The sequence below is a fragment of the Pseudoliparis swirei genome, chromosome 2 (genome assembly GCF_029220125.1).
Source record: "Pseudoliparis swirei isolate HS2019 ecotype Mariana Trench chromosome 2, NWPU_hadal_v1, whole genome shotgun sequence".
In the NCBI taxonomy this organism is placed as follows: Eukaryota; Metazoa; Chordata; class Actinopteri; order Perciformes; family Liparidae; genus Pseudoliparis; species Pseudoliparis swirei.
This window is the reverse complement of record NC_079389.1, coordinates 9546892-9555913: the sequence shown is the minus strand read 5'-3', so window position 1 is coordinate 9555913 and position 9022 is coordinate 9546892. Positions and strand designations below refer to the sequence as shown.

Here is a 9022-nt window from a genome sequence, read left to right as displayed (position 1 = left end):
ATATTTCTCATACATCATGACATAATGACCCTGAAGACATCTATATGCTAATTTTTCCATATGCTAATTTTTTTTCTGGAAAGAAATGCCATTCGCCATGAAAATTGACGTTGTTGTAACTCAGCCATACATAATGGAATCTGCTCCATATTTCTCATACATCATGACATAATGACCCTGAAGACATCCATATGCTAATTTTTTAACTGGACTTAGCGCCAACTAGTGGCACTAGGAAGTTACATGTTTTTTACTTTTATACACTGCTCCTCGCAGATTATTCAGATCGCTCTCAAAATATACCAGAATAGACCTAAGACCTTGATGATGCTTCCCTGTGGAGCTCGTAGCGACACGTTGAATCACATTCACATGTAATTTACATGACAAGGTCTAGACTTCACATGGATACACATGATGCATGTATATGTTCACATTGTCACAGCGTCCCCTGCTGCTAACCCTGGACTCGCTCAAATCTGCTCCAAACTTCTCATGCTTCGTAGAATTCAAGGCCTGAGGATATCAACAAGCCTTTTTTCACTCAGAGTCAAAGCGCCACCGACTAGCAAAGTAAAATCAGTGTCGCGATTTAACGGTCAAACGCCCGAACGCCGTGCGTGCGCTCTCGGCCGAGGGGGCCGGCGTCCGGCCAGCACCCCCGACGTGCGAAGCAGGAAGAGGACCCGTTCATCGCTGCTTGCAGCTTTAATTTCATTTACTTTCAGTTAGGGTGAAGGGTAAAGCCTGTTTCAATGATGAAACATGGTTACCCAACTCTCATTGTTTTAAAGGGGTGCCTGTATCTGTTCACGTTTCTCTTCAACTCTGAGCGCAGGGGGGAAATTATAATTAATCTGTTAATGACAGTCGGGGCTGTCACAAGCTTGGGGAGTGTATAATAAATTGCTGTAATAAAAATTAAGATTGCATGCATCATTGAGGCCTTCAGAGGGTTTGTTTAATGTAGTTACAAAAATGGTAGCAGCTGATGTGGCGTCCACTGCTCTACCAGGAGAACGCTAATTTCCGAGTGACATTTAACCTGCTGTAGCTCAACCACAGCTGAGGGAGGTGAAGGGAAACCTAATGAGTTTTTCCTGGATCCCATTTTGAGAACCACTGAGCTGGATGGCCTGGTTTGTTTCCAAAAGGCAAAAAACTTGCATTGTTCAAGGGAAATTAATTAGACCCCCTGAATATATACTCAATTCCAAACTCAAGAAAAATCATTAATTATTGCCTGCTGCTCTGGTCAATCATTGATTGGTCATTGTTGCTGAGGCTCAAACTTTAGACAAATCACGACACGCATTGAAAAGTCACATGAGGGTTAAAGGTGGGGTTGTTCACTTGTCCCTCTTCCCCTTAACTGGAACATGAAATATGCTGCATCGTCTGTAACATGCTCTCTGAGGGGCGCGGCGTACAGCAGCAGAGGACTTCCTCTTCTTTGATGAGAGACAAAGCTTCCTCTGTGGTGCAGGGTCCCATTAGAGGAGAATCCTCGACTTCTGTCCTGAAGGAACAAAAGAACAAATCTTAAGCATAGTTTCACATAAGAGCATTTAGATGATGAACTCCTACTCTTCCTGACCTGATAATGATAAGCCTTCAAGTGCTTTTTCTTGCACCCATATTCATTCTCGCTCTATAATTCAACTGTGCTCTGCTGATATAGAAACAGAGGGTCACTAACCGGTTTTCTGTCTCGTCAGCGTGGCTATGGCACCTTTTCTGACGCTTTCAACCAGAAATATTTGACAAGGAGGCGGCTTGGAGCCTTATCTCTGGTTGCGTTGTTTGGGACACAAGGGGCCCCGCTTGGCTTCTAGCCTGCGGGCAAGCTGGTATATTGCACTTGTAGCCTGACACCAGTTGACACAGCATAGTTGCCCAGGTCACCTTACAAAAACATTGCTCTCTCGCTGGATGAAGCCACCTAACAATGCCATTTTTTCCGTTGACAGACAGCCCATTGTGCTCTAATTGAGATTAAGCTAATTTTCTCCCAATTATTTTAGTAAACTTTAAAGCAATAACATCCTGTTCTGCTGTACCAAGATACTTCTTCTGTTAGAGCATGTATCAGGTCACATAATCTCATCTCTGGAGATCAATCATTAAGTATTTGATGAGTAACAGCAAACGCACATTCGCAATCCGTTACAGAAAAAGCATCAAACCTAAATCTTTCAAAAAGCAGGGATTTGTTTAAAAACAAATTACATTTGAAGCCTGGACTTGTAGCTAGAAGTCTATGGCTGAAACATAAAACTTGTGAGCTGACTCTAATAGGGCCTCGGTGGAAGGTAAAGTGCAGCAGCAGCTCCTCCACTGTGATTCATCTCTATTGTTTTGCTGGTTTGTTACCTTTCTCTCAAAGAGCCTATTGCTCCCGTGGCTCCCACAACAATTATCACCCATTTGTCTCTCAATTTATCTGGTGACACTACGTTGAAGTCTTGGCTTCTTTTCTCATCCTCCTCTTCTTTGTATTTATCGGTTTGGTTGTATTAGTTGTGTATAAAACTGTTATGCATCCCCCACCGGCCATGAAAGATAATTATAGACCAAAAGGAACAACAGGCTTCATTTTACAAATTAATTGAAATTTAATAATTTTCACCTAAATCCTACCAATGATTAATGGCTGTGAGTGAACTAGGAAACAATGTGATGTACTGTACATAACTGCTTTTATGGTAGATGAACAAAGTTTTGTTTTTCAGAACAATATGGGGTACAAAAAGAAACACTAACCACCATTACACAAAAAAAAACTATAATAAGAAAAGGAAATAGTACAGATTTAGATCCAGATAATATAAGCACATTCTTACATATATCGTCATTTCAGTGTCACTTAAAAGTTGGGTTGATTCTCTTCTCTAAAAGCCATTTTGATATTTGTTAAAATCCTCATTTCATCCTGGAAGAAATAAAGAAATACAATTCTCGAAACAAAAATATTGGGAAAAATAATCTGGTATCTGTGTCTGTCGCAGGACTGTAATAATCTGCCTGTGTATATGCTGGCCATCCACTCATTGTCTTCCACAAGCTGCTATAGCTTAACAGCTGTGAGAACTAACAATAGCCATCTTTGGTGTTGTTTCTTATTACAAGTGTACCTTCATCATGATACTTGTGATGGAGTGGCTTTGAAAGGATGCATGAAGGGATGGGCTGTCAGACTTGGCGAAGTTCTTGCAAGATTTTGGGACTTTTGTATCTTGTGTTGCTTCCTTAATTGGAAAATAGTTACGCAATGGGATGTTTTTTTCCCCGGTTGGATGAATTTTCGAATCTAGCTCAGTTTCTCAAGATTACTAGCTCTTACTTTAAAAGTTTCCATTGAAGAATGTATGAGATACAAATAGGTATGCACACTATATATAAGACTAAAGCAGCTAGCACCAACCCAATGGACCCAAACTTTTTCATATATTTAAGGGAAATATAATCACTCTTTTTAATTACTGCACATAGGCACTCTATTAAAATTCTAATTCACCTCATCCACCTCGATTGATCTGCTCACAGTGGGTGGCTGTGGTGAAATGCACTGTATAATATCCATGCTGGTACGCCTTGGTTGTGCTGTGTGTCAGAAGCCATCTTGCAGCGAATCCCTCACCCACCTTGGAGCGCAGCCTGTGGAACTGATGAGGTGAAGAGCATTGCTCTGCAGCTCCATGCTAGTAATCACGGGACTGAAGAAACACATACATCATCTGCCACACAGGTTGGCATGGCGAGTGAAAAGCCTTCACATCACGTAAGATGTTGGACAAATGATGGCCATACGTGTGTTTGTCTCCTCACAGATGGCTGTGCATCTTCAGTCAGGAAAAAGCTGAGCCTGGCACTTATTCCCCTCCCCCAATCCACTCCTCTTGCTCCCTCTTCCTCTCTCCCTTCATCAGTCTTGTAGCACGTCCCTTTTTTTGTGTGCTTCTCCTCTGCAGGAGGTTTGATATTGGCAACACAGTTAGTGCCCTCCACGGAAATAACAGTGGAAAAGATGACATAAATTATTTGCCAATTGTTTGACACATGCAGGGCATTGTCCTTGCTATAATCATCAGCACTCTGTCACCCGAAGGTATGAACGGTGCCACTGCTGCTTTGTGTCTCTGTGCTAAACCTCTTGGGCTGTTCAGGGCTCCTGTACAAAGTATACGATGCACATTTCATCCAAGCAGCGAGGAGGAATGTATCACAATCATGCTTTTGGATTGTAGGTCTTCTGTCTCCACGTGCAAACAAAACAAAAACATAAACAAACACAATGCCGGTCAAGTATTAAAACTAATGGTAACTGCATTGATCATTTATTGTTCGGTGACAAATTTTGCTCGTCAGCAGCCAAGTTAATACTTATGAACTTACAACTTACTGTTGTTGAAGCACTAGTAAATATTTAATATCATGAACTCAAGAGAAGCAGCAGGGACAGATAGTCAGCTATGATATTAAATAACGCTGTTTTAATGGCATTAAAGTCTTCCTCACCCTTTGACTGCTTTACGTTATAAAATGTCTATAACTCGGCTTTTCCAAACCAATCAGCCATTTTGATAATCAGTGATAATCACTAAAAATATTATTATAGAACAGTTCTCGGTTGTAAAAATAGTGTCTCATAGTTTATACAAACATACAGCAGACAAATGTGAGAAATTAAACTACAACACTGTATATTCATGTTTAAATTGGTTTTATCCTAACTTCTTTGTGTGCTTTTTTCAATAAAAGTCAATGCATGCCTGTAAATCACTGAATATTTGTAAAAAAATCAACATTTCTATTTGTTTTAGATTACATCAATGCTCCACAGTTTCACTTTCAACTGATATTCTCATAGCTTTTCTCTATGTGATGTATAAATAAAGTTATGTAACTCTAAATAAAACCTGCCCAGTGTATTCACAGACCAATAGAGGGACTCCAGAGGGGTTTAAATACTAACACACTGTATGTTATGATCAACTGACTGTGAGAAAGAACGCCACAGCTGGTTGGCGCTACATCAGATTCTGTATATTTGAATTACGCCAGCACGTTTTGTACATCATCAGGCAAAAGAGAAAATCTCAACCGACTCTGCTTAATCGGTCCAGGCCTGCTACACAGTTCATAGTAATGAATGGCATCAAACATATAAACAGAGTTTTCCAGTCTTATTTCCCCAGGCTAGGGAATTACATCCAGCATGCTGTTCCATTAACAGTGGTAGCTGCATGCGTGTGAGACGAAGAGTAAGAGACTGAGAAAAAACAGTGTCAGTTCATGTGCATGAGTGTTTGGCTCATGTTAAAATAGCTTGCAATCGTTAGTATGAAACACAATTTAGTTAGCCAATGTAAAGACTATTGTTATTAAATTGTAGATGGTGATACATTGCAGTTCAAATGAAGCATCCACAATAAAGAAAATCTCCAAGTGGCTTGTTTTCAAGACGGCTCCGACACATTGCATGCACAGTACACAACACATTATAATGCAGAGATATGAGACATAGTGCTGGATCAATACGTGATTTAGCTAGATGAAGAATGATGTGCAGCTCAGTGCAGGAAAATACGGCAAGAGACGAAAATGGTCCCTCCTCATGAAAAATGCTCATTATCAATGGGGGAGGTGTTTTGTCTAGATGTAATGAGATACTGTCATGCTGTGGTACAGTGCAGAACAAGCAGAGCCACCCCTATGCAGCCTGTACCATTCTATAATGTCCTTGCCCTTGATCAGTTCCCATTGCCTTCAATTGCACTGAAACCCATTATAAATTAATCACCTTGTCTTGAAATTTGCATAAAACACACACAGCACCATTTCCATTCACCTCTATCTATGAACTGGATTAGTAGAAACTGCATTAAATGGCACATTAAAGGAGAGGAAGCCAATCTGTAGCGGAAGGCGGTAAATCGGCGACAATGGCGGCAGAGCATAATTAATGTATGCCTTGCTACCTTAAAATGGGGAACAGCTCAGTGCATGTGGGAACAAAAAGAAAGACATTCCTCCCATGAGTCCGTCGGTTCCCTCTTGTTTTCTTTAATTTCGAGTGTACAGTATACAATATGATTTTGCCGCTATGGTTTTTATGTTTTGGACAAATCTCTGCATACATAATTGTAGTTAGATTCCAAAAAGATGTATACATCTTATCTTTGTGTGTTTATTTTGGCTGAGCAAGGCAGTGAGAAATGTACCTGCTCACTCAAATTCTAACAGATTTACCCTGCGATGAGGTAATCAGCTATTCGAAAATGCCTAGCCATTACTCAGACAACGAGGAGCCAGTCAAGACAATAAACTTAACTGAAAGACTGAAGATTGATCACAGAGTTCTTATTTAGACAAACAAGACTTAAAGAAAAAAGCAATTCATCTGATCTGTCCTGGTGTCTTTTCCCTATGAATCAGCAAAAATAGAGAGGCCATCCCTGACTTAGATTATAAATAAGGGCATAAATCATGTAATTAAGTTGTCAACAACAACATCTGATCTTTGCACACACACACTATTGTTTACCCATAAAAAAGTACTTTCATCTTTATGCACCGCTTAGAAGTTCCTAATTAATCTAGATGTTACGCTCCTTGAATTTTAAGCAGAACATGAACTTTGCAACCAAAACAAATCATCTGTTGCGTTCACAGATAGTAAAGACACGTTTTGATGTGGATTTATAGTTTATTCTCAGTACCAGCACAGAACAACATTTTATTTGGACTATTTTACGGCAGTTGCTGTTCTTCAGGCGGCAATTCCTCTGTCATAAAACTATTCAAATATTTGAGGAGAAAAGTGCTGAAAAAAAGCGAGCAGTGCATGCAGTGTAATTATGAAATGTTCCGGCTGTGTAATGGACATGAGGCTTGTAAAGCTGCTGGCCCAACAATCTAGTTTGGCAGAGAGGAGCCCATATTAACAACACAACAGTAGTTATTCTCCCAGTGCTTTCCTAAATGTCACAGTTTGCATTTGTCAGATTGCAATGTATCACTTAGAGGGGGGTGATGGGAAACCCTCCAAGAGTAACCTTGAATGGCAGCCAATCGGCACAGGACCAATGGCCTCCCATTCCTCTGCTTCACTGCACTGCACTGGTGCTGCACTCTATAGTATATTTAAACACATGCTGACACCCAAGAGGAGGAGAAATAGCACCTGACCCCTTGAAACCGATACCCTCGCAAGCAAGGGAGAGGGGAAATTGTTTAATGAAGATGGATCACAGTGATGGCTTTACATTTCATTTCTTAACAGCGGGCATACGGCTTTATTACAGCCAGTCCTCACCTTTGTCCTCTCCCTCTCTGACGACGCACTCAGGAGGCTCTGTGTACTCACTTTAGTTTGGTTTTAGTGGCTTTTTAGGGAGCTGCATGCATATGTGGTGTCTGTTAGCCTCCTGCATGTTAAAATATGCCTGCATTGTCGAACTTGCTTAGCTGGCTAGTCAACAGGGAAATGTTGACAATTCAGCCCAGTTCCATCTGGACACAATCTTCCTGGTCGAGCTGCTCTGTGAGGTCTCCTGTGAAATGATGTCCTCTATAAGCGGTGAATGTCACGAGCCCTACACCATTATTGCAGAATAGGATCCCCACAGACTCTGTGAAAAGAAAGGGATTCAACATCTCTTTTGCACCTCATTCGAGTCCTTCCCTCCCTCACATACAAGAAGTAAAAGGATTCAAAGCCATAAGATGCACCTCCACTTGAATGAACGGCAGCTATCTGCACATTATCACCATAAAACAGAGTGCCACTAACTAGTGAATCACTGGTTCAGATAATTAGCTTGTTTTGATTAACGCGCAGGTTTGCACAACACAAACAAGTTTGTACGAAGTGTTATCTGACGACATCAGAAGCTAAAATTGTTAATACTACAAAACAGCAATTAACGGACCATACTTTTATTTGCTTCAATCACTGAAGTCAGCCGCCGTATATATTTGAGACAGTCGTTGATATGGAACAGCCCTTTAAACAAAACTCTTGATCAACAAAGATGGGATATACTATCAAATGGTTTATCTAAACCAGTATGAGTATTCCCTTTAGGCTATAGAATAACTTAATTTGATCTACCGCCATAAAATGGTGCACACAGAAGAGGGAATAGTGTTTATTTTTAGTTTGAAGAGCAAAGTTAGCGGATAGTGAGGACATGGCAGTATTCACAACTTAGATTCATTTGAAATGAAAACTACATTTTGATCAGTTGTTGAAAGGAATATTAATATTTAACAACTAACAATATGTAGCATGTATCTACAGATATAGGTTAGCAGTTTATTGAGCAGCCCATATGAATGTCATGACAAGTCATAAAAACAACATCACTGTGTCTTTCTGCATGTGATTGTACACCATGTGGCCTGTACTGACTGCAATGTTAATAATATAATGAGACAGGCGTTACTGAAGTTAGATTAATGATGTGTATTACTTGTTTTTGTTGTACTTATGTTACTTTACATTTGACTAAGCACAAGTAAAATGACACATAAGCCTAAAATAAATCATGCTACATGGACTGTCCTTAAAATGTCAAGCCTCTGGCTTCCCATGAGATCAGGTTACATTACATGTCATTTGAGGTTGCTTTGAGACCTGCGTTCATTTCAATCAGGGAGAGACGGGTATTTAGAGTTTAACAATCATTTATTACAATAGGATATTGCAATAGTGCAAAGTCTTTTTGGCGATTGGACTCAATCCTGAAGTAGGATAAACCAGGGGTAGAGATGCTGATATCTGCACAGGCAGAATCCCCCCATGGAGTCCAGACACTGGTGGTGGTGTAGAAGACGCGTTGCCGCAACGCCAATTGGAGGCACCTGGGGTGGCGGAGGGACGAACTGACGCGAGCTGAAACGACAACTGACAGCAGCAGAGAACACAACTTTAAAGTGTTACCAACGACTCTGTGATAGGCTTATCCAACTGGGCTGGCTCTAAATGGTTGGTTCATTCATCGGGCCCGCCCTCAAT

At 40.6% G+C, this 9022-nt stretch overlaps 1 long non-coding RNA gene across 2 annotated transcripts in view; it reads right to left on the bottom strand.

Moving 5' to 3' along the window:
- Nucleotides 1-939: 939 nt before the first annotated feature.
- The window catches only part of LOC130207555 (uncharacterized), a 30138-nt gene continuing 22055 nt past the window's right edge, over nucleotides 940-9022 (bottom strand). For both annotated transcript variants that reach the window (XR_008834305.1, XR_008834306.1), the window contains one exon: nucleotides 940-1519. This is a non-coding gene — a long non-coding RNA (uncharacterized LOC130207555). The remainder of the gene's footprint in view (nucleotides 1520-9022) is intronic.